This window comes from Hyla sarda, chromosome 9, assembly GCF_029499605.1.
Source record: "Hyla sarda isolate aHylSar1 chromosome 9, aHylSar1.hap1, whole genome shotgun sequence".
NCBI lineage: Eukaryota > Metazoa > Chordata > Amphibia > Anura > Hylidae > Hyla > Hyla sarda.
This window is the reverse complement of record NC_079197.1, coordinates 151922052-151942051: the sequence shown is the minus strand read 5'-3', so window position 1 is coordinate 151942051 and position 20000 is coordinate 151922052. Positions and strand designations below refer to the sequence as shown.

The 20000-nt window shown below is 43.0% G+C and overlaps 40 non-coding genes across 40 annotated transcripts in view; 19 read left to right on the top strand and 21 right to left on the bottom strand.

The window, feature by feature from the left end:
* Positions 1 to 95, top strand: part of TRNAL-CAA (transfer RNA leucine (anticodon CAA)) — a 110-nt gene extending 15 nt beyond the window's left edge. Inside the window, exons 1-2 of the tRNA in view lie at positions 1 to 23; positions 50 to 95. The exon at positions 1 to 23 is cut by the window's left edge and continues 15 nt beyond it. This is a non-coding gene — a tRNA (tRNA-Leu). The remainder of the gene's footprint in view (positions 24 to 49) is intronic.
* Positions 96 to 215: 120 nt separating this feature from the next.
* Positions 216 to 288, bottom strand: TRNAR-UCG (transfer RNA arginine (anticodon UCG)). Its single transcript has one exon. It is a non-coding gene; the product is annotated as a tRNA-Arg (tRNA).
* A 472-nt stretch (positions 289 to 760) lies between these two features.
* TRNAR-UCG (transfer RNA arginine (anticodon UCG)) lies at positions 761 to 833 on the bottom strand. The gene has a single exon. It is a non-coding gene; the product is annotated as a tRNA-Arg (tRNA).
* Positions 834 to 1075: 242 nt separating this feature from the next.
* Positions 1076 to 1185, top strand: TRNAL-CAA (transfer RNA leucine (anticodon CAA)). Its single transcript has 2 exons — positions 1076 to 1113; positions 1140 to 1185. It is a non-coding gene; the product is annotated as a tRNA-Leu (tRNA).
* A 116-nt stretch (positions 1186 to 1301) lies between these two features.
* TRNAR-UCG (transfer RNA arginine (anticodon UCG)) lies at positions 1302 to 1374 on the bottom strand. The gene has a single exon. It is a non-coding gene; the product is annotated as a tRNA-Arg (tRNA).
* A 242-nt stretch (positions 1375 to 1616) lies between these two features.
* On the top strand, positions 1617 to 1726 carry TRNAL-CAA (transfer RNA leucine (anticodon CAA)). The gene is made up of 2 exons: positions 1617 to 1654; positions 1681 to 1726. It is a non-coding gene; the product is annotated as a tRNA-Leu (tRNA).
* A 120-nt stretch (positions 1727 to 1846) lies between these two features.
* On the bottom strand, positions 1847 to 1919 carry TRNAR-UCG (transfer RNA arginine (anticodon UCG)). Its single transcript has one exon. It is a non-coding gene; the product is annotated as a tRNA-Arg (tRNA).
* A 472-nt stretch (positions 1920 to 2391) lies between these two features.
* TRNAR-UCG (transfer RNA arginine (anticodon UCG)) lies at positions 2392 to 2464 on the bottom strand. Its single transcript has one exon. It is a non-coding gene; the product is annotated as a tRNA-Arg (tRNA).
* Positions 2465 to 2706: 242 nt separating this feature from the next.
* TRNAL-CAA (transfer RNA leucine (anticodon CAA)) lies at positions 2707 to 2816 on the top strand. The gene is made up of 2 exons: positions 2707 to 2744; positions 2771 to 2816. It is a non-coding gene; the product is annotated as a tRNA-Leu (tRNA).
* A 116-nt stretch (positions 2817 to 2932) lies between these two features.
* On the bottom strand, positions 2933 to 3005 carry TRNAR-UCG (transfer RNA arginine (anticodon UCG)). The gene has a single exon. It is a non-coding gene; the product is annotated as a tRNA-Arg (tRNA).
* A 1017-nt stretch (positions 3006 to 4022) lies between these two features.
* Positions 4023 to 4095, bottom strand: TRNAR-UCG (transfer RNA arginine (anticodon UCG)). The gene has a single exon. It is a non-coding gene; the product is annotated as a tRNA-Arg (tRNA).
* Positions 4096 to 4878: 783 nt separating this feature from the next.
* Positions 4879 to 4988, top strand: TRNAL-CAA (transfer RNA leucine (anticodon CAA)). Its single transcript has 2 exons — positions 4879 to 4916; positions 4943 to 4988. It is a non-coding gene; the product is annotated as a tRNA-Leu (tRNA).
* A 120-nt stretch (positions 4989 to 5108) lies between these two features.
* TRNAR-UCG (transfer RNA arginine (anticodon UCG)) lies at positions 5109 to 5181 on the bottom strand. Its single transcript has one exon. It is a non-coding gene; the product is annotated as a tRNA-Arg (tRNA).
* Positions 5182 to 5653: 472 nt separating this feature from the next.
* On the bottom strand, positions 5654 to 5726 carry TRNAR-UCG (transfer RNA arginine (anticodon UCG)). The gene has a single exon. It is a non-coding gene; the product is annotated as a tRNA-Arg (tRNA).
* Positions 5727 to 6743: 1017 nt separating this feature from the next.
* TRNAR-UCG (transfer RNA arginine (anticodon UCG)) lies at positions 6744 to 6816 on the bottom strand. Its single transcript has one exon. It is a non-coding gene; the product is annotated as a tRNA-Arg (tRNA).
* Positions 6817 to 7599: 783 nt separating this feature from the next.
* TRNAL-CAA (transfer RNA leucine (anticodon CAA)) lies at positions 7600 to 7709 on the top strand. Its single transcript has 2 exons — positions 7600 to 7637; positions 7664 to 7709. It is a non-coding gene; the product is annotated as a tRNA-Leu (tRNA).
* Positions 7710 to 7829: 120 nt separating this feature from the next.
* TRNAR-UCG (transfer RNA arginine (anticodon UCG)) lies at positions 7830 to 7902 on the bottom strand. Its single transcript has one exon. It is a non-coding gene; the product is annotated as a tRNA-Arg (tRNA).
* Positions 7903 to 8374: 472 nt separating this feature from the next.
* On the bottom strand, positions 8375 to 8447 carry TRNAR-UCG (transfer RNA arginine (anticodon UCG)). The gene has a single exon. It is a non-coding gene; the product is annotated as a tRNA-Arg (tRNA).
* Positions 8448 to 8919: 472 nt separating this feature from the next.
* Positions 8920 to 8992, bottom strand: TRNAR-UCG (transfer RNA arginine (anticodon UCG)). Its single transcript has one exon. It is a non-coding gene; the product is annotated as a tRNA-Arg (tRNA).
* A 242-nt stretch (positions 8993 to 9234) lies between these two features.
* TRNAL-CAA (transfer RNA leucine (anticodon CAA)) lies at positions 9235 to 9344 on the top strand. Its single transcript has 2 exons — positions 9235 to 9272; positions 9299 to 9344. It is a non-coding gene; the product is annotated as a tRNA-Leu (tRNA).
* A 116-nt stretch (positions 9345 to 9460) lies between these two features.
* TRNAR-UCG (transfer RNA arginine (anticodon UCG)) lies at positions 9461 to 9533 on the bottom strand. The gene has a single exon. It is a non-coding gene; the product is annotated as a tRNA-Arg (tRNA).
* A 472-nt stretch (positions 9534 to 10005) lies between these two features.
* TRNAR-UCG (transfer RNA arginine (anticodon UCG)) lies at positions 10006 to 10078 on the bottom strand. Its single transcript has one exon. It is a non-coding gene; the product is annotated as a tRNA-Arg (tRNA).
* Positions 10079 to 10860: 782 nt separating this feature from the next.
* TRNAL-CAA (transfer RNA leucine (anticodon CAA)) lies at positions 10861 to 10970 on the top strand. The gene is made up of 2 exons: positions 10861 to 10898; positions 10925 to 10970. It is a non-coding gene; the product is annotated as a tRNA-Leu (tRNA).
* A 976-nt stretch (positions 10971 to 11946) lies between these two features.
* Positions 11947 to 12056, top strand: TRNAL-CAA (transfer RNA leucine (anticodon CAA)). Its single transcript has 2 exons — positions 11947 to 11984; positions 12011 to 12056. It is a non-coding gene; the product is annotated as a tRNA-Leu (tRNA).
* Positions 12057 to 12490: 434 nt separating this feature from the next.
* Positions 12491 to 12600, top strand: TRNAL-CAA (transfer RNA leucine (anticodon CAA)). The gene is made up of 2 exons: positions 12491 to 12528; positions 12555 to 12600. It is a non-coding gene; the product is annotated as a tRNA-Leu (tRNA).
* A 430-nt stretch (positions 12601 to 13030) lies between these two features.
* On the top strand, positions 13031 to 13140 carry TRNAL-CAA (transfer RNA leucine (anticodon CAA)). Its single transcript has 2 exons — positions 13031 to 13068; positions 13095 to 13140. It is a non-coding gene; the product is annotated as a tRNA-Leu (tRNA).
* Positions 13141 to 13254: 114 nt separating this feature from the next.
* TRNAR-UCG (transfer RNA arginine (anticodon UCG)) lies at positions 13255 to 13327 on the bottom strand. The gene has a single exon. It is a non-coding gene; the product is annotated as a tRNA-Arg (tRNA).
* A 242-nt stretch (positions 13328 to 13569) lies between these two features.
* TRNAL-CAA (transfer RNA leucine (anticodon CAA)) lies at positions 13570 to 13679 on the top strand. The gene is made up of 2 exons: positions 13570 to 13607; positions 13634 to 13679. It is a non-coding gene; the product is annotated as a tRNA-Leu (tRNA).
* Positions 13680 to 13799: 120 nt separating this feature from the next.
* Positions 13800 to 13872, bottom strand: TRNAR-UCG (transfer RNA arginine (anticodon UCG)). The gene has a single exon. It is a non-coding gene; the product is annotated as a tRNA-Arg (tRNA).
* A 787-nt stretch (positions 13873 to 14659) lies between these two features.
* Positions 14660 to 14769, top strand: TRNAL-CAA (transfer RNA leucine (anticodon CAA)). The gene is made up of 2 exons: positions 14660 to 14697; positions 14724 to 14769. It is a non-coding gene; the product is annotated as a tRNA-Leu (tRNA).
* Positions 14770 to 15716: 947 nt separating this feature from the next.
* On the top strand, positions 15717 to 15826 carry TRNAL-CAA (transfer RNA leucine (anticodon CAA)). Its single transcript has 2 exons — positions 15717 to 15754; positions 15781 to 15826. It is a non-coding gene; the product is annotated as a tRNA-Leu (tRNA).
* Positions 15827 to 15940: 114 nt separating this feature from the next.
* TRNAR-UCG (transfer RNA arginine (anticodon UCG)) lies at positions 15941 to 16013 on the bottom strand. Its single transcript has one exon. It is a non-coding gene; the product is annotated as a tRNA-Arg (tRNA).
* A 242-nt stretch (positions 16014 to 16255) lies between these two features.
* Positions 16256 to 16365, top strand: TRNAL-CAA (transfer RNA leucine (anticodon CAA)). The gene is made up of 2 exons: positions 16256 to 16293; positions 16320 to 16365. It is a non-coding gene; the product is annotated as a tRNA-Leu (tRNA).
* A 980-nt stretch (positions 16366 to 17345) lies between these two features.
* TRNAL-CAA (transfer RNA leucine (anticodon CAA)) lies at positions 17346 to 17455 on the top strand. The gene is made up of 2 exons: positions 17346 to 17383; positions 17410 to 17455. It is a non-coding gene; the product is annotated as a tRNA-Leu (tRNA).
* A 429-nt stretch (positions 17456 to 17884) lies between these two features.
* TRNAL-CAA (transfer RNA leucine (anticodon CAA)) lies at positions 17885 to 17994 on the top strand. The gene is made up of 2 exons: positions 17885 to 17922; positions 17949 to 17994. It is a non-coding gene; the product is annotated as a tRNA-Leu (tRNA).
* Positions 17995 to 18114: 120 nt separating this feature from the next.
* Positions 18115 to 18187, bottom strand: TRNAR-UCG (transfer RNA arginine (anticodon UCG)). Its single transcript has one exon. It is a non-coding gene; the product is annotated as a tRNA-Arg (tRNA).
* A 242-nt stretch (positions 18188 to 18429) lies between these two features.
* On the top strand, positions 18430 to 18539 carry TRNAL-CAA (transfer RNA leucine (anticodon CAA)). Its single transcript has 2 exons — positions 18430 to 18467; positions 18494 to 18539. It is a non-coding gene; the product is annotated as a tRNA-Leu (tRNA).
* Positions 18540 to 18653: 114 nt separating this feature from the next.
* On the bottom strand, positions 18654 to 18726 carry TRNAR-UCG (transfer RNA arginine (anticodon UCG)). The gene has a single exon. It is a non-coding gene; the product is annotated as a tRNA-Arg (tRNA).
* Positions 18727 to 19513: 787 nt separating this feature from the next.
* Positions 19514 to 19623, top strand: TRNAL-CAA (transfer RNA leucine (anticodon CAA)). Its single transcript has 2 exons — positions 19514 to 19551; positions 19578 to 19623. It is a non-coding gene; the product is annotated as a tRNA-Leu (tRNA).
* Positions 19624 to 19739: 116 nt separating this feature from the next.
* On the bottom strand, positions 19740 to 19812 carry TRNAR-UCG (transfer RNA arginine (anticodon UCG)). Its single transcript has one exon. It is a non-coding gene; the product is annotated as a tRNA-Arg (tRNA).
* Between the last annotated feature and the right edge of the window lie 188 nt (positions 19813 to 20000).

The following is a 20000-nucleotide window of genomic DNA, read 5'->3' as shown; positions in this document are numbered from 1 at the left end:
TGGTCTAAGGCGCCAGACTCAAGAGTAGTTTCTTCCCCATACTTGGGTGTTCTGGTCTCCAGATGGAGGCGTGGGTTCAAATCCCACTTCTGACAATGTGTTTTTAGCCTAAGACACGGTGACGTGCCTCTAACTGATATTTTACTTTTAGGAGTCATGAGAGCACATTCTTACGAACGTTAAAAGGAAATGAACACGTCAACCAAGTGCCACTGCGACCACGAAGGGACTCGAACCCTCAATCTTCTGATCCGAAGTCAGACGCCTTATCCATTAGGCCACACGGTCCTGACTGGTTGGCCAGTGTTAAGGATTCCGAACTACTTTAAAACTATCCAAGATTAATTACAATGTGTAAAAGATGATTTCCACTTATCACTGATCTCCCACTTCTGAAAAAAAAAAAGATTGCTGTTTCTCTCTCTAATCAACAAACATTGATATTCTTCATTCTCCGACAATAACAAAGGGATATTTAACATTTTTAGCGTTGCCAAGGGGGAAGAGGAAAAGGTATGGTAGCTGTGTTTGTCATGATGGCCGAGTGGTCTAAGGTGCCAGACTCAAGAGTAGTTTCTTCCCCATACTTGGGTGTACTTGTCTCCAGATGGAGGCGTGGGTTCAAATCCCACTTCTGACAATGCGTTTTTGGCCTAAGACACGGTCACGTGCCTCTAACTGATATTCTACTTTTAGGAGTCATGAGAGCACATTCTTACGAACGTTAAAAGGAGATGAACATGTCAACCAAGTGCCACTGCGACCACGAAGGGACTCAAACCCTCAATCTTCTGATCCGAAGTCAGACGCCTTATCCATTAGGCCACGCAGTCTTGTTTGGTTGGCCTGCGTTAAGGATTTCAAACCACTTTAAAGCGATCCAAGATGAACTACAATGTGTAAAAGATGATTTCCACTTATCACTGATCTCCCACTTCTGAAAAAAAAAAAAATTGCTGTTTCTCTCTCTAATCAACAAACATTGATATTCTTCATTCTCCGACAATAACAAAGGGATATTTAACATTTTTAGTGTTCCCAAGGGGGAAGAGGAAATGGTACGGTAGCTGTGTTTGTCAGGATGGCCGAGTGGTCTAAGGCGCCAGACTCAAGAGTAGTTTCTTCCCCGTACTTGGGTGTTCTGGTCTCCAGATGGAGGCGTGGGTTCAAATCCCACTTCTGACAATGCGTTTTTGGCCTAAGACACGGTCACGTGCCTCTAACTGATATTCTACTTTTAGGAGTCATGAGAGCACATTCTTACGAACGTTAAAAGAGGAAATGAACACGTCAACCAAATGCGACCACGAAGGGACTCGAACCCTCAATCTTCTGATTCGAAGTCAGACACCTTATCCATTAGGCCACGCGGTCTTGTTTGGTTGGCCTGCGTTAAGGATTTCGAACCACTTTAAAGCGATCCAAGATGAACTACAATGTGTAAAAGATGATTTCCACTTATCACTGATCTCCCACTTCTGAAAAAAAAAGAGATTGCTGTTTCTCTCTCTAATCAACAAACATTGATATTCTTCATCCTCCGACTATAACAAAGGGATATTTAACATTTATAGTGTTCCCAAGGGGGAAGAGGAAAAGGTAAGGAAGCTGTGTTTGTCAGGATGGCCGAGTGGTCTAAGGCGCCAGACTCAAGAGTAGTTTCTTCCCCATACTTGGGTGTTCTGGTCTCCAGATGGAGGCGTGGGTTCAAATCCCACTTCTGACAATGTGTTTTTAGCCTAAGACACGGTGACGTGCCTCTAACTGATATTTTACTTTTAGGAGTCATGAGAGCACATTCTTACGAACGTTAAAAGGAGATGAACACGTCAACCAAGTGCCACTGCGACCACGAAGGGACTCGAACCCTCAATCTTCTGATCCGAAGTCAGACGCCTTATCCATTAGGCCACACGGTCCTGACTGGTTGGCCAGTGTTAAGGATTCCGAACTACTTTAAAACTATCCAAGATTAATTACAATGTGTAAAAGATGATTTCCACTTATCACTGATCTCCCACTTCTGAAAAAAAAAAAGATTGCTGTTTCTCTCTCTAATCAACAAACATTGATATTCTTCATTCTCCGACAATAACAAAGGGATATTTAACATTTTTAGCGTTGCCAAGGGGGAAGAGGAAAAGGTATGGTAGCTGTGTTTGTCATGATGGCCGAGTGGTCTAAGGTGCCAGACTCAAGAGTAGTTTCTTCCCCATACTTGGGTGTACTTGTCTCCAGATGGAGGCGTGGGTTCAAATCCCACTTCTGACAATGCGTTTTTGGCCTAAGACACGGTCACGTGCCTCTAACTGATATTCTACTTTTAGGAGTCATGAGAGCACATTCTTACGAACGTTAAAAGGAGATGAACATGTCAACCAAGTGCCACTGCGACCACGAAGGGACTCAAACCCTCAATCTTCTGATCCGAAGTCAGACGCCTTATCCATTAGGCCACGCAGTCTTGTTTGGTTGGCCTGCGTTAAGGATTTCAAACCACTTTAAAGCGATCCAAGATGAACTACAATGTGTAAAAGATGATTTCCACTTATCACTGATCTCCCACTTCTGAAAAAAAAAAAAATTGCTGTTTCTCTCTCTAATCAACAAACATTGATATTCTTCATTCTCCGACAATAACAAAGGGATATTTAACATTTTTAGTGTTCCCAAGGGGGAAGAGGAAATGGTACGGTAGCTGTGTTTGTCAGGATGGCCGAGTGGTCTAAGGCGCCAGACTCAAGAGTAGTTTCTTCCCCATACTTGGGTGTTCTGGTCTCCAGATGGAGGCGTGGGTTCAAATCCCACTTCTGACAATGCGTTTTTGGCCTAAGACACGGTCACGTGCCTCTAACTGATATTCTACTTTTAGGAGTCATGAGAGCACATTCTTACGAACGTTAAAAGAGGAAATGAACACGTCAACCAAATGCGACCACGAAGGGACTCGAACCCTCAATCTTCTGATTCGAAGTCAGACACCTTATCCATTAGGCCACGCGGTCTTGTTTGGTTGGCCTGCGTTAAGGATTTCGAACCACTGTAAAGCGATCCAAGATGAACTACAATGTGTAAAAGATGATTTCCACTTATCACTGATCTCCCACTTCTGAAAAAAAAAGAGATTGCTGTTTCTCTCTCTAATCAACAAACATTGATATTCTTCATCCTCCGACTATAACAAAGGGATATTTAACATTTATAGTGTTCCCAAGGGGGAAGAGGAAAAGGAAAGGAAGCTGTGTTTGTCAGGATGACCGAGTGGTCTAAGGCGCCAGACTCAAGAGTAGTTTCTTCCCCATACTTGGGTGTTCTGGTCTCCAGATGGAGGCGTGGGTTCAAATCCCACTTCTGACAATGTGTTTTTGGCCTAAGACACGGTCACGTGCCTCTAACTGATATTTTACTTTTAGGAGTCATGAGAGCACATTCTTACGAACGTTAAAAGGAGATGAACACGTCAACCAAGTGCCACTGCGACCACGAAGGGACTCGAACCCTCAATCTTCTGATCCAAAGTCAGACGCCTTATCCATTAGGCCACAAGGTCCTGACTGGTTGGCCCGTGTTAAGGATTCCGAACTACTTTAAAACTATCCAAGATTAATTACAATGTGTAAAAGATGATTTCCACTTATCACTGATCTCCCACTTCTGAAAAAAAAAAAGATTGCTGTTTCTCTCTCTAATCAACAAACATTGATATTCCTCATTCTCCGACAATAACAAAGGGATATTTAAAATTTTTAGTGTTCCCAAGAGGGAAGAGGAAAAGATACGGTAGCTGTGTTAGTCAGGATGGCCGAGTGGTCTAAGGCGCGAGACTCAAGAGTAGTTTCTTCCCCATACTTGGGTGTTCTGGTCTCCAGATGGAGGCGTGGGTTCAAATCCCACTTCTGACAATGCGTTTTTGGCCTAAGACACGGTCACGTGCCTCTAACTGATATTTTACTTTTAGGAGTCATGAGAGCACATTCTTACGAACTTTAAAAGGAGATGAACACGTCAACCAAGTGTCACTGCGACCACGAAGGGACTCGAACCCTCAATCTCCTGATCCGAAGTCAGACGCCTTATCCATTAGGCCACACGGTCCAGACTGGTTGGCCCGTGTTAAGGATTCCGAACTACTTTAAAACTATCCAAGATTAATTACAATGTGTAAAAGATGATTTCCACTTATCACTGATCTCCCACTTCTGAAAAAAAAAAAGATTGCTGTTTCTCTCTCTAATCAACAAACATTGATATTCCTCATTCTCCGACAATAACAAAGGGATATTTAAAATTTTTAGTGTTCCCAAGGGGGAAGAGGAAAAGATACGGTAGCTGTGTTAGTCAGGATGGCCGAGTGGTCTAAGGTGCCAAACTCAAGAGTAGTTTCTTCCCCATACTTGGGTGTTCTGGTCTCCAGATGGAGGCGTGGGTTCAAATCCCACTTCTGACAATGCGTTTTTGGCCTAAGACACGGTCACGTGCCTCTAACTGATATTCTACTTTTAGGAGTCATGAGAGCACATTCTTACGAACGTTAAAAGAGGAAATGAACAAGTCAACCAAATGCTACCACAAGGGACTCGAACCCTCAATCTTCTGATTCAAAGTCAGACGCCTTATCCATTAGGCCACGCGGTCTTGTTTGGTTGGCCTGCGTTAAGGCTTTCGAACCACTTTAAAGCGATCCAAGATGAACTACAATGTGTAAAAGATGATTTCCACTTATCACTGATCTCCCACTTCTGAAAAAAAAAAGAGATTGCTGTTTCTCTCTCTAATCAACAAACATTGATATTCTTCATCCTCCGACTATAACAAAGGGATATTTAACATTTATAGTGTTCCCAAGGGGGAAGAGGAAAAGGTAAGGAAGCTGTGTTTGTCAGGATGGCCGAGTGGTCTAAGGCGCCAGACTCAAGAGTAGTTTCTTCCCCATACTTGGGTGTTCTGGTCTCCAGATGGAGGCGTGGGTTCAAATCCCACTTCTGACAATGTGTTTTTAGCCTAAGACACGGTGACGTGCCTCTAACTGATATTTTACTTTTAGGAGTCATGAGAGCACATTCTTACGAACGTTAAAAGGAGATGAACACGTCAACCAAGTGCCACTGCGACCACGAAGGGACTCGAACCCTCAATCTTCTGATCCGAAGTCAGACGCCTTATCCATTAGGCCACACGGTCCTGACTGGTTGGCCAGTGTTAAGGATTCCGAACTACTTTAAAACTATCCAAGATTAATTACAATGTGTAAAAGATGATTTCCACTTATCACTGATCTCCCACTTCTGAAAAAAAAAAAGATTGCTGTTTCTCTCTCTAATCAACAAACATTGATATTCTTCATTCTCCGACAATAACAAAGGGATATTTAACATTTTTAGCGTTGCCAAGGGGGAAGAGGAAAAGGTATGGTAGCTGTGTTTGTCATGATGGCCGAGTGGTCTAAGGCGCCAGACTCAAGAGTAGTTTCTTCCCCATACTTGGGTGTACTTGTCTCCAGATGGAGGCGTGGGTTCAAATCCCACTTCTGACAATGCGTTTTTGGCCTAAGACACGGTCACGTGCCTCTAACTGATATTCTACTTTTAGGAGTCATGAGAGCACATTCTTACGAACGTTAAAAGGAGATGAACATGTCAACCAAGTGCCACTGCGACCACGAAGGGACTCAAACCCTCAATCTTCTGATCCGAAGTCAGACGCCTTATCCATTAGGCCACGCAGTCTTGTTTGGTTGGCCTGCGTTAAGGATTTCGAACCACTTTAAAGCGATCCAAGATGAACTACAATGTGTAAAAGATGATTTCCACTTATCACTGATCTCCCACTTCTGAAAAAAAAAAAAATTGCTGTTTCTCTCTCTAATCAACAAACATTGATATTCTTCATTCTCCGACAATAACAAAGGGATATTTAACATTTTTAGTGTTCCCAAGGGGGAAGAGGAAAAGGAAAGGAAGCTGTGTTTGTCAGGATGACCGAGTGGTCTAAGGCGCCAGACTCAAGAGTAGTTTCTTCCCCATACTTGGGTGTTCTGGTCTCCAGATGGAGGCGTGGGTTCAAATCCCATTTCTGACAATGTGTTTTTGGCCTAAGACACGGTCACGTGCCTCTAACTGATATTTTACTTTTAGGAGTCATGAGAGCACATTCTTACGAACGTTAAAAGGAGATGAACACGTCAACCAAGTGCCACTGCGACCACGAAGGGACTCGAACCCTCAATCTTCTGATCCAAAGTCAGACGCCTTATCCATTAGGCCACAAGGTCCTGACTGGTTGGCCCGTGTTAAGGATTCCGAACTACTTTAAAACTATCCAAGATTAATTACAATGTGTAAAAGATGATTTCCACTTATCACTGATCTCCCACTTCTGAAAAAAAAAAAGATTGCTGTTTCTCTCTCTAATCAACAAACATTGATATTCCTCATTCTCCGACAATAACAAAGGGATATTTAAAATTTTTAGTGTTCCCAAGAGGGAAGAGGAAAAGATACGGTAGCTGTGTTAGTCAGGATGGCCGAGTGGTCTAAGGCGCGAGACTCAAGAGTAGTTTCTTCCCCATACTTGGGTGTTCTGGTCTCCAGATGGAGGCGTGGGTTCAAATCCCACTTCTGACAATGCGTTTTTGGCCTAAGACACGGTCACGTGCCTCTAACTGATATTTTACTTTTAGGAGTCATGAGAGCACATTCTTACGAACTTTAAAAGGAGATGAACACGTCAACCAAGTGTCACTGCGACCACGAAGGGACTCGAACCCTCAATCTCCTGATCCGAAGTCAGACGCCTTATCCATTAGGCCACACGGTCCAGACTGGTTGGCCCGTGTTAAGGATTCCCGAACTACTTTAAAACTATCCAAGATTAATTACAATGTGTAAAAGATGATTTCCACTTATCACTGATCTCCCACTTCTGAAAAAAAAAAAGATTGCTGTTTCTCTCTCTAATCAACAAACATTGATATTCCTCATTCTCCGACAATAACAAAGGGATATTTAAAATTTTTAGTGTTCCCAAGGGGGAAGAGGAAAAGATACGGTAGCTGTGTTAGTCAGGATGGCCGAGTGGTCTAAGGTGCCAAACTCAAGAGTAGTTTCTTCCCCATACTTGGGTGTTCTGGTCTCCAGATGGAGGCGTGGGTTCAAATCCCACTTCTGACAATGCGTTTTTGGCCTAAGACACGGTCACGTGCCTCTAACTGATATTCTACTTTTAGGAGTCATGAGAGCACATTCTTACGAACGTTAAAAGAGGAAATGAACAAGTCAACCAAATGCTACCACAAGGGACTCGAACCCTCAATCTTCTGATTCAAAGTCAGACGCCTTATCCATTAGGCCACGCGGTCTTCTTTGGTTGGCCTGCGTTAAGGCTTTCGAACCACTTTAAAGCGATCCAAGATGAACTACAATGTGTAAAAGATGATTTCCACTTATCACTGATCTCCCACTTCTGAAAAAAAAAGAGATTGCTGTTTCTCTCTCTAATCAACAAACATTGATATTCTTCATCCTCCGACTATAACAAAGGGATATTTAACATTTATAGTGTTCCCAAGTGGAAAGAGGAAAAGGTAAGGAAGCTGTGTTTGTCAGGATGGCCGAGTGGTCTAAGGCGCCAGACTCAAGAGTAGTTTCTTCCCCATACTTGGGTGTTCTGGTCTCCAGATGGAGGCGTGGGTTCAAATCCCACTTCTGACAATGTGTTTTTAGCCTAAGACACGGTGACGTGCCTCTAACTGATATTTTACTTTTAGGAGTCATGAGAGCACATTCTTACGAACGTTAAAAGGAGATGAACACGTCAACCAAGTGCCACTGCGACCACGAAGGGACTCGAACCCTCAATCTTCTGATCCGAAGTCAGACGCCTTATCCATTAGGCCACACGGTCCTGACTGGTTGGCCAGTGTTAAGGATTCCGAACTACTTTAAAACTATCCAAGATTAATTACAATGTGTAAAAGATGATTTCCACTTATCACTGATCTCCCACTTCTGAAAAAAAAAAAGATTGCTGTTTCTCTCTCTAATCAACAAACATTGATATTCTTCATTCTCCGACAATAACAAAGGGATATTTAACATTTTTAGCGTTGCCAAGGGGGAAGAGGAAAAGGTATGGTAGCTGTGTTTGTCATGATGGCCGAGTGGTCTAAGGTGCCAGACTCAAGAGTAGTTTCTTCCCCATACTTGGGTGTACTTGTCTCCAGATGGAGGCGTGGGTTCAAATCCCACTTCTGACAATGCGTTTTTGGCCTAAGACACGGTCACGTGCCTCTAACTGATATTCTACTTTTAGGAGTCATGAGAGCACATTCTTACGAACGTTAAAAGGAGATGAACATGTCAACCAAGTGCCACTGCGACCACGAAGGGACTCAAACCCTCAATCTTCTGATCCGAAGTCAGACGCCTTATCCATTAGGCCACGCAGTCTTGTTTGGTTGGCCTGCGTTAAGGATTTCAAACCACTTTAAAGCGATCCAAGATGAACTACAATGTGTAAAAGATGATTTCCACTTATCACTGATCTCCCACTTCTGAAAAAAAAAAAGATTGCTGTTTCTCTCTCTAATCAACAAACATTGATATTCTTCATTCTCCGACAATAACAAAGGGATATTTAACATTTTTAGCGTTGCCAAGGGGGAAGAGGAAAAGGTATGGTAGCTGTGTTTGTCATGATGGCCGAGTGGTCTAAGGTGCCAGACTCAAGAGTAGTTTCTTCCCCATACTTGGGTGTACTTGTCTCCAGATGGAGGCGTGGGTTCAAATCCCACTTCTGACAATGCGTTTTTGGCCTAAGACACGGTCACGTGCCTCTAACTGATATTCTACTTTTAGGAGTCATGAGAGCACATTCTTACGAACGTTAAAAGGAGATGAACATGTCAACCAAGTGCCACTGCGACCACGAAGGGACTCAAACCCTCAATCTTCTGATCCGAAGTCAGACGCCTTATCCATTAGGCCACGCAGTCTTGTTTGGTTGGCCTGCGTTAAGGATTTCAAACCACTTTAAAGCGATCCAAGATGAACTACAATGTGTAAAAGATGATTTCCACTTATCACTGATCTCCCACTTCTGAAAAAAAAAAAAATTGCTGTTTCTCTCTCTAATCAACAAACATTGATATTCTTCATTCTCCGACAATAACAAAGGGATATTTAACATTTTTAGTGTTCCCAAGGGGGAAGAGGAAATGGTACGGTAGCTGTGTTTGTCAGGATGGCCGAGTGGTCTAAGGCGCCAGACTCAAGAGTAGTTTCTTCCCCATACTTGGGTGTTCTGGTCTCCAGATGGAGGCGTGGGTTCAAATCCCACTTCTGACAATGCGTTTTTGGCCTAAGACACGGTCACGTGCCTCTAACTGATATTCTACTTTTAGGAGTCATGAGAGCACATTCTTACGAACGTTAAAAGAGGAAATGAACACGTCAACCAAATGCGACCACGAAGGGACTCGAACCCTCAATCTTCTGATTCGAAGTCAGACACCTTATCCATTAGGCCACACGGTCCTGACTGGTTGGCCAGTGTTAAGGATTCCGAACTACTTTAAAACTATCCAAGATTAATTACAATGTGTAAAAGATGATTTCCACTTATCACTGATCTCCCACTTCTGAAAAAAAAAAAGATTGCTGTTTCTCTCTCTAATCAACAAACATTGATATTCTTCATTCTCCGACAATAACAAAGGGATATTTAACATTTTTAGCGTTGCCAAGGGGGAAGAGGAAAAGGTATGGTAGCTGTGTTTGTCATGATGGCCGAGTGGTCTAAGGTGCCAGACTCAAGAGTAGTTTCTTCCCCATACTTGGGTGTACTTGTCTCCAGATGGAGGCGTGGGTTCAAATCCCACTTCTGACAATGCGTTTTTGGCCTAAGACACGGTCACGTGCCTCTAACTGATATTCTACTTTTAGGAGTCATGAGAGCACATTCTTACGAACGTTAAAAGGAGATGAACATGTCAACCAAGTGCCACTGCGACCACGAAGGGACTCAAACCCTCAATCTTCTGATCCGAAGTCAGACGCCTTATCCATTAGGCCACGCAGTCTTGTTTGGTTGGCCTGCGTTAAGGATTTCAAACCACTTTAAAGCGATCCAAGATGAACTACAATGTGTAAAAGATGATTTCCACTTATCACTGATCTCCCACTTCTGAAAAAAAAAAAAATTGCTGTTTCTCTCTCTAATCAACAAACATTGATATTCTTCATTCTCCGACAATAACAAAGGGATATTTAACATTTTTAGTGTTCCCAAGGGGGAAGAGGAAATGGTACGGTAGCTGTGTTTGTCAGGATGGCCGAGTGGTCTAAGGCGCCAGACTCAAGAGTAGTTTCTTCCCCATACTTGGGTGTTCTGGTCTCCAGATGGAGGCGTGGGATCAAATCCCACTTCTGACAATGTGTTTTTGGCCTAAGACACGGTCACGTGCCTCTAACTGATATTCTACTTTTAGGAGTCATGAGAGCACATTCTTACGAACGTTAAAAGAGGAAATGAACACGTCAACCAAATGCGACCACACGGGACTCGAACCCTCAATCTTCTGATTCGAAGTCAGACGCCTTATCCATTAGGCCACGCGGTCTTGTTTGGTTGGCTTGTGTTAAGGATTTCGAACCACTTTAAATCGATCCAAGATGAACCACAATGTGTAAAAGATGATTTCCACTTATCACTGATCTCCCACTTCTGAAAAAAAAAGAGATTGCTGTTTCTCTCTCTAATCAACAAACATTGATATTCTTCATCCTCCGACAATGACAAAGGGATATTTAACTTTTTTAGTGTTCCCAAGGGGGAAGAGGAAAAGGTAAGAAAGCTGTGTTTGTCAGGATGGCCGAGTGGTCTAAGGTGCCAGACTCAAGAGTAGTTTCTTCCCCATACTTGGGTGTTCTGGTCTCCAGATGGAGGCGTGGGTTCAAATCCCACTTCTGACAATGCGTTTTTGGCCTAAGACACGGTCACGTGCCTCTAACTGATATTCTACTTTTAGGAGTCATGAGAGCACATTCTTACGAACGTTAAAATAGGAAATGAACACGTCAACCAAATGCAACCACGAAGGGACTCGAACCCTCAATCTTCTGATTCAAAGTCAGACGCCTTATCCATTAGGCCACGCGGTCTTGTTTGGTTGGCCTGCGTTAAGGATTTCGAACCACTTTAAAGCGATCCAAGATGAACTACAATGTGTAAAAGATGATTTCCATTTATCACTGATCTCCCAACTCTGGAAAAAAAAAAGATTGCTGTTTCTCTCTCTAATCAACAAACATTGATATTGTTCATCCTCCGACTATAACAAAGTGATATTTAACATTTTTAGTGTTCCCAAGGGGGAAGAGGCAAAGGTAAGGAAGCTGTGTTTGTCAGGATGGCTGAGTGGTCTAAGGAGCCAGACTCAAGAGTAGTTTCTTCCCCATACTTGGGTGTTCTGGTCTCCAGATGGAGGCGTGGGTTCAAATCCCACTTCTGACAATGCGTTTTTGGCCTAAGACACGGTCACGTGCCTCTAACTGATATTTTACTTTTAGGAGTCATGAGAGCACATTCTTACGAACGTTAAAAGGAGATGAACACGTCAACCAAGTGCCACTTCGACCACGAAGGGACTCAAACCCTCAATCTTCTGACCCGAAGTCAGACGCCTTATCCATTAGGCCACACGGTCCTGACTGGTTGGCTCATGTTAAGGATTTCGAACCACTTTAAAGCGATCCAAGATGAACTACAATGTGTAAAAGATGATTTCCACTTATCACTGATCTCCCACTTCTGAAAAAAAAAGAGATTGCTGTCTCTCTCTTTAATCAACAAACATTGATATTCTTCATCCTCCGACTATAACAAAGGGATACTTAACATTTTTAGTGTTCCCAAGGGGGAAGAGGAAAAGGTAAGGAAGCTGTGTTTGTCAGGATGGCCGAGTGGTCTAAGGCGCCAGACTCAAGAGTAGTTTCTTCCCCATACTTGGGTGTTCTGGTCTCCAGATGGAGGCGTGGGTTCAAATCCCACTTCTGACAATGTGTTTTTGGCCTAAGACACGGTCACGTGCCTCTAACTGATATTTTACTTTTAGGAGTCATGAGAGCACATTCTTACGAACGTTAAAAGGAGATGAACACGTCAACCAAGTGCCACTGCGACCACGAAGGGACTCGAACCCTCAATCTTCTGATCCGAAGTCAGACGCCTTATCCATTAGGCACACGGTCCTGACTGGTTGGCCAGTGTTAAGGATTCCGAACTACTTTAAAACTATCCAAGATTAATTACAATGTGTAATAGATGAGTTCCACTTATCACTGATCTCCCACTTCTGAAAAAAAAAAAGATTGCTGTTTCTCTCTCTAATCAACAAACATTGATATTCTTCATTCTCCGACAATAACAAAGGGATATTTAACATTTTTAGTGTTCCCAAGGGGGAAGAGGAAAGGGTATGGTAGCTGTGTTTGTCAGGATGGCTGAGTGGTCTAAGGCGCCAGACTCAAGAGTAGTTTCTTCCCCATACTTGGGTGTTCTGGTCTCCAGATGGAGGCGTGGGTTCAAATCCCACTTCTGACAATGTGTTTTTGGCCTAAGACACGGTCACGTGCCTCTAACTGATATTCTACTTTTAGGAGTCATGAGAGCACATTCTTACGAACGTTAAAAGAGGAAATGAACACGTCAACCAAATGCGACCACACGGGACTCGAACCCTCAATCTTCTGATTCGAAGTCAGACGCCTTATCCATTAGGCCACGCGGTCTTGTTTGGTTGGCTTGCGTTAAGGATTTCGAACCACTTTAAATCGATCCAAGATGAACTACAATGTGTAAAAGATGATTTCCACTTATCACTGATCTCCCACTTCTGAAAAAAAAAGAGATTGCTGTTTCTCTCTCTAATCAACAAACATTGATATTCTTCATCCTCCGACTATAACAAAGGGATATTTAACATTTTTAGTGTTCCCAAGGGGGAAGAGGAAAAGGTAAGGAAGCTGTGTTTGTCAGGATGGCCGAGTGGTCTAAGGCGCCAGACTCAAGAGTAGTTTCTTCCCCATATTTGGGTGTTCTGGTCTCCAGCTGGAGGCGTGGGTTCAAATCCCACTTCTGACAATGTGTTTTTGGCCTAAGACACGGTCTAGTGCCTCTAACTGACTTTTTACTTTTAGGAGTCATGAGAGCACATTCTTACGAACGTTAAAAGGAGATGAACACGTCAACCAAATGCGACCACGAAGGGACTCGAACCCTCAATCTTCTGATTCGAAGTCAGACGCCTTATCCATTAGGCCACACGGTCTTGTTTGGTTGGCCTGCGTTAAGGATTTCGAACAACTTCAAAGCGATCCAAGATGAACTACAATGTGTAAAACATGATTTCCACTTATCACTGATCTCCCACTTCTGAAAAAAAAAGAGATTGCTGTTTCTCTCTCTAATCAACAAACATTGATATTCTTCATTCTCCGACAATAACAAAGGGATATTTAACATTTTTAGTGTTCCCAAGGGGGAAGAGGAAAGGGTATGGTAGCTGTGTTTGTCAGGATGGCCGAGTGGTCTAAGGCGCCAGACTCAAGAGTAGTTTCTTCCCCATACTTGGGTGTTCTGGTCTCCAGATGGAGGCGTGGGTTCAAATCCCACTTCTGACAATGTGTTTATGGCCTAAGACACGGTCACGTGCCTCTAACTGATATTTTACTTTTAGGAGTCATGAGAGCACATTCTTACGAACGTTAAAAGGAGATGAACACATCAACCAAGTGCCACTGCGACCACGAAGGGACTCGAACCCTCAATCTTCTGATTCGAAGTCAGACGCCTTATCCATTAGGCCACACGGTCCTGACTGGTTGGCCCGAGTTAAGGATTCCGAACTACTTTAAAACTATCCAAGATTAATTACAATGTGTAAAAGATGATTTCCACTTATCACTGATCTCCCACTTCTGAAAAAAAAAAAAGATTGCTGTTTCTCTCTCTAATCAACAAACATTGATATTCCTCATTCTCCGACAATAACAAAGGGATATTTATAATTTTTAGTGTTCCCAAGGGGGAAGAGGAAAAGATACGGTAGCTGTGTTAGTCAGGATGGCCGAGTGGTCTAAGGTGCCAAACTCAAGAGAAGTTTCTTCCCCATATTTGGGTGTTCTGGTCTCCAGATGGAGGCGTGGGTTCAAATCCCACTTCTGACAATGCGTTTTTGGCCTAAGACACGGTCACATGCCTCTAACTGATATTTTACTTTTAGGAGTCATGAGAGCACATTCTTACGAACGTTAAAAGGAGATGAACACGTCAACCAAGTGCCACTGCGACCACGAAGGGACTCAAACCCTCAATTTTCTGATCCGAAGTCAGACGCCTTATCCATTAGGCCACACGGTCCTGACTGGTTGGCTCATGTTAAGGATTCCGAACTACTTTAAAACTATCCAAGATTAATTACAATGTGTAAAAGATGATTTCCACTTATCACTGATCTCCCACTTCTGAAAAAAAAAAAGATTGCTGTTTCTCTCTCTAATCAACAAACATTGATATTCTTCATTCTCCGACAATAACAAAGGGATATTTAACATTTTTAGTGTTCCCAAGGGGAAGAGGAAAAGGTTCGGTAGCTGTGTTTGTCAGGATGGCCGAGTGGTCTAAGGCGCCAGACTCAAGAGTAGTTTCTTCCCCATACTTGGGTGTTCTGGTCTCCAGATGGAGGCGTGGGTTCAAATCCCACTTCTGACAATGCGTTTTTGGCCTAAGACACGGTCACATGCCTCTAACTGATATTCTACTTTTAGGAGTCATGAGAGCACATTCTTACGAACGTTAAAAGAGGAAATGAACAAGTCAACCAAATGCGACCAGAAGGGACTCAAACCCTCAATCTTCTGATCCGAAGTCAGACGCCTTATCCATTAGGCCATGCGGTCTTGTTTGGTTGACCTGCGTTAAGGATTTCGAACCACTTTAAAGCGATCCAAGATGAACTACAATGTGTAAAAGATGATTTCCATTTATCACTGATCTCCCAACTCTGAAAAAAAAAAGATTGCTGTTTCTCTCTCTAATCAACAAACATTGATATTCTTCATCCTCCGACTATAACAAAGGGATATTTAACATTTATAGTGTTCCCAAGGGGGAAGAGGAAAAGGTAAGGAAGCTGTGTTTGTCAGGATGGCCGAGTGGTCTAAGGCGCCAGACTCAAGAGTAGTTTCTTCCCCATACTTGGGTGTTCTGGTCTCCAGATCACCCAAGTATGTGTTTTTGGCCTAAGACACGGTCACGTGCCTCTAACTGATATTCTACTTTTAGGAGTCATGAGAGCACATTCTTACGAACGTTAAAAGAGGAAATGAACACGTCAACCAAATGCGACCACACGGGACTCGAACCCTCAATCTTCTGATTCGAAGTCAGACGCCTTATCCATTAGGCCACGCGGTCTTGTTTGGTTGGCTTGCGTTAAGGATTTCGAACCACTTTAAATCGATCCAAGATGAACTACAATGTGTAAAAGATGATTTCCACTTATCACTGATCTCCCACTTCTGAAAAAAAAAGAGATTGCTGTTTCTCTCTCTAATCAACAAACATTGATATTCTTCATCCTCCGACTATAACAAAGGGATATTTAACATTTTTAGTGTTCCCAAGGGGGAAGAGGAAAAGGTAAGGAAGCTGTGTTTGTCAGGATGGCCGAGTGGTCTAAGGCGCCAGACTCAAGAGTAGTTTCTTCCCCATATTTGGGTGTTCTGGTCTCCAGCTGGAGGCGTGGGTTCAAATCCCACTTCTGACAATGTGTTTTTGGCCTAAGACACGGTCTAGTGCCTCTAACTGACTTTTTACTTTTAGGAGTCATGAGAGCACATTCTTACGAACGTTAAAAGGAGATGAACACGTCAACCAAATGCGACCACGAAGGGACTCGAACCCTCAATCTTCTGATTCGAAGTCAGACGCCTTATCCATTAGGCCACACGGTCTTGTTTGGTTGGCCTGCGTTAAGGATTTCGAACAACTTCAAAGCGATCCAAGATGAATTACAATGTGTAAAACATGATTTCCACTTATCACTGATCTCCCACTTCTGAAAAAAAAAGAGATTGCTGTTTCTCTCTCTAATCAACAAACATTGATATTCTTCATTCTCCGACAATAACAAAGGGATATTTAACATTTTTAGTGTTCCCAAGGGGGAAGAGGAAAGGGTATGGTAGCTGTGTTTGTCAGGATGGCCGAGTGGTCTAAGGCGCCAGACTCAAGAGTAGTTTCTTCCCCATACTTGGGTGTTCTGGTCTCCAGATGGAGGCGTGGGTTCAAATCCCACTTCTGACAATGTGTTTTTGGCCTAAGACACGGTCACGTGCCTCTAACTGATATTTTACTTTTAGGAGTCATGAGAGCACATTCTTACGAACGTTAAAAGGAGATGAACACATCAACCAAGTGCCACTGCGACCACGAAGGGACTCGAACCCTCAATCTTCTGATTCGAAGTCAGACGCCTTATCCATTAGGCCACACTGTCCTGACTGGTTGGCCCGAGTTAAGGATTCCGAACTACTTTAAAACTATCCAAGATTAATTACAATGTGTAAAAGATGATTTCCACTTATCACTGATCTCCCACTTCTGAAAAAAAAAAAAGATTGCTGTTTCTCTCTCTAATCAACAAACATTGATATTCCTCATTCTCCGACAATAACAAAGGGATATTTATAATTTTTAGTGTTCCCAAGGGGGAAGAGGAAAAGATACGGTAGCTGTGTTAGTCAGGATGGCCGAGTGGTCTAAGGTGCCAAACTCAAGAGAAGTTTCTTCCCCATATTTGGGTGTTCTGGTCTCCAGATGGAGGCGTGGGTTCAAATCCCACTTCTGACAATGCGTTTTTGGCCTAAGACACGGTCACATGCCTCTAACTGATATTTTACTTTTAGGAGTCATGAGAGCACATTCTTACGAACGTTAAAAGGAGATGAACACGTCAACCAAGTGCCACTGCGACCACGAAGGGACTCAAACCCTCAATTTTCTGATCCGAAGTCAGACGCCTTATCCATTAGGCCACACGGTCCTGACTGGTTGGCTCATGTTAAGGATTCCGAACTACTTTAAAACTATCCAAGATTAATTACAATGTGTAAAAGATGATTTCCACTTATCACTGATCTCCCACTTCTGAAAAAAAAAAAGATTGCTGTTTCTCTCTCTAATCAACAAACATTGATATTCTTCATTCTCCGACAATAACAAAGGGATATTTAACATTTTTAGTGTTCCCAAGGGGAAGAGGAAAAGGTTCGGTAGCTGTGTTTGTCAGGATGGCCGAGTGGTCTAAGGCGCCAGACTCAAGAGTAGTTTCTTCCCCATACTTGGGTGTTCTGGTCTCCAGATGGAGGCGTGGGTTCAAATCCCACTTCTGACAATGCGTTTTTGGCCTAAGACACGGTCACATGCCTCTAACTGATATTCTACTTTTAGGAGTCATGAGAGCACATTCTTACGAACGTTAAAAGAGGAAATGAACAAGTCAACCAAATGCGACCACAAGGGACTCAAACCCTCAATCTTCTGATCCGAAGTCAGACGCCTTATCCATTAGGCCATGCGGTCTTGTTTGGTTGACCTGCGTTAAGGATTTCGAACCACTTTAAAGCGATCCAAGATGAACTACAATGTGTAAAAGATGATTTCCATTTATCACTGATCTCCCAACTCTGAAAAAAAAAAGATTGCTGTTTCTCTCTCTAATCAACAAACATTGATATTCTTCATCCTCCGACTATAACAAAGGGATATTTAACATTTATAGTGTTCCCAAGGGGGAAGAGGAAAAGGTAAGGAAGCTGTGTTTGTCAGGATGGCCGAGTGGTCTAAGGCGCCAGACTCAAGAGTAGTTTCTTCCCCATACTTGGGTGTTCTGGTCTCCAGATGGAGGCGTGGGTTCAAATCCCACTTCTGACAATGCGTTTTTGGCCTAAGACACGGTCACGTGCCTCTAACTGATATTTTACTTTTAGGAGTCATGAGAGCACATTCTTACGAACGTTAAAAGGAGATGAACATGTCAACCAAGTGCCACTGCGACCACGAAGGGACTCGAACCCTCAATCTTCTGATTCGAAGTCAGACGCCTTATCCATTAGGCCACACGGTCTTGTTTGGTTGGCATGCGTTAAGGATTTCGAACCACTTTAAAGCGATCCAAGATGAACTACAATGTGTAAAAGATGATTTCCACTTATCACTGATCTCCCACTTCTGAAAAAAAAAAAGATTGCTGTTTCTCTCTCTAATCAACAAACATTGATATTCTTCATTCTCCGACAATAACAAAGGGATATTTAACATTTTTAGTGTTCCCAAGGGGGAAGAGTAAATGGTACAGTAGCTGTGTTTGTCAGGATGGCCGAGTGGTCTAAGGTGCCAGACTCAAGAGTAGTTTCTTCCCCATACTTGGGTGTTCTGGTCTCCAGATGGAGGCGTGGGTTCAAATCCCACTTCTGACTATGCGTTTTTGGCCTAAGACACGGTCACGTGCCTCTAACTGACTTTTTACTTTTAGGAGTCATGAGAGCACATTCTTACGAACGTTAAAAGGAGATGAACACGTCAACCAAATGCGACCACGAAGGGACTCGAACCCTCAATCTTCTGATTCGAAGTCAGACACCTTATCCATTAGGCCACGCGGTCTTGTTTGGTTGGCCAGCGTTAAGGATTTCGAACCACTTTAAAGCGATCCAAGATGAACTACAATGTGTAAAAGATGATTTCCACTTATCACTGATCTCCCACTTCTGAAAAAAAAAGAGATTGCTGTTTCTCTCTCTAATCAACAAACATTGATATTCTTCATCCTCCGACTATAACAAAGGGATATTTAACATTTATAGTGTTCCCAAGGGGGAAGAGGAAAAGGTAAGGAAGCTGTGTTTGTCTGGATGGCCGAGTGGTCTAAGGCGCCAGACTCAAGAGTAGTTTCTTCCCCATACTTGGGTGTTCTGGTCTCCAGATGGAGGCGTGGGTTCAAATCCCACTTCTGACAATGCGTTTTTGGCCTAAGACACGGTCACGTGCCTCTAACTGATATTTTACTTTTAGGAGTCATGAGAGCACATTCTTACGAACGTTAAAAGGAGATGAACATGTCAACCAAGTGCCACTGCGACCACGAAGGGACTCCAACCCTCAATCTTCTGATCCGAAGTCAGACGCCTTATCCATTAGGCCACGCGGTCTTGTTTGGTTGGCCTGCGTTAAGGATTTCGAACCACTTTAAAGCGATCCAAGATGAACTACAATGTGTAAAAGATGATTTCCACTTATCACTGATCTCCCACTTCTGAAAAAAAAAAAGATTGCTGTTTCTCTCTCTAATCAACAAACATTGATATTCTTCATTCTCCGACAATAACAAAGGGATATTTAACATTTTTAGTGTTCCCAAGGGGGAAGAGGAAATGGTACAGTAGCTGTGTTTGTCAGGATGGCCGAGTGGTCTAAGGCGCCAGACTCAAGAGTAGTTTCTTCCCCATACTTGGGTGTTCTGGTCTCCAGATGGAGGCGTGGGTTCAAATCCCACTTCTGACAATGCGTTTTTGGCCTAAGACACGGTCACGTGCCTCTAACTGATATTCTACTTTTAGGAGTCATGAGAGCACATTCTTACGAACGTTAAAAGAGGAAATGAACACGTCAACCAAATGCGACCACGAAGGGACTCGAACCCTCAATCTTCTGATTCGAAGTCAGACACCTTATCCATTAGGCCACGCGGTCTTGTTTGGTTGGCCTGCGTTAAGGATTTCGAACCACTTTAAAGCGATCCAAGATGAACTACAATGTGTAAAAGATGATTTCCACTTATCACTGATCTCCCACTTCTGAAAAAAAAAGAGATTGCTGTTTCTCTCTCTAATCAACAAACATTGATATTCTTCATCCTCCGACTATAACAAAGGGATATT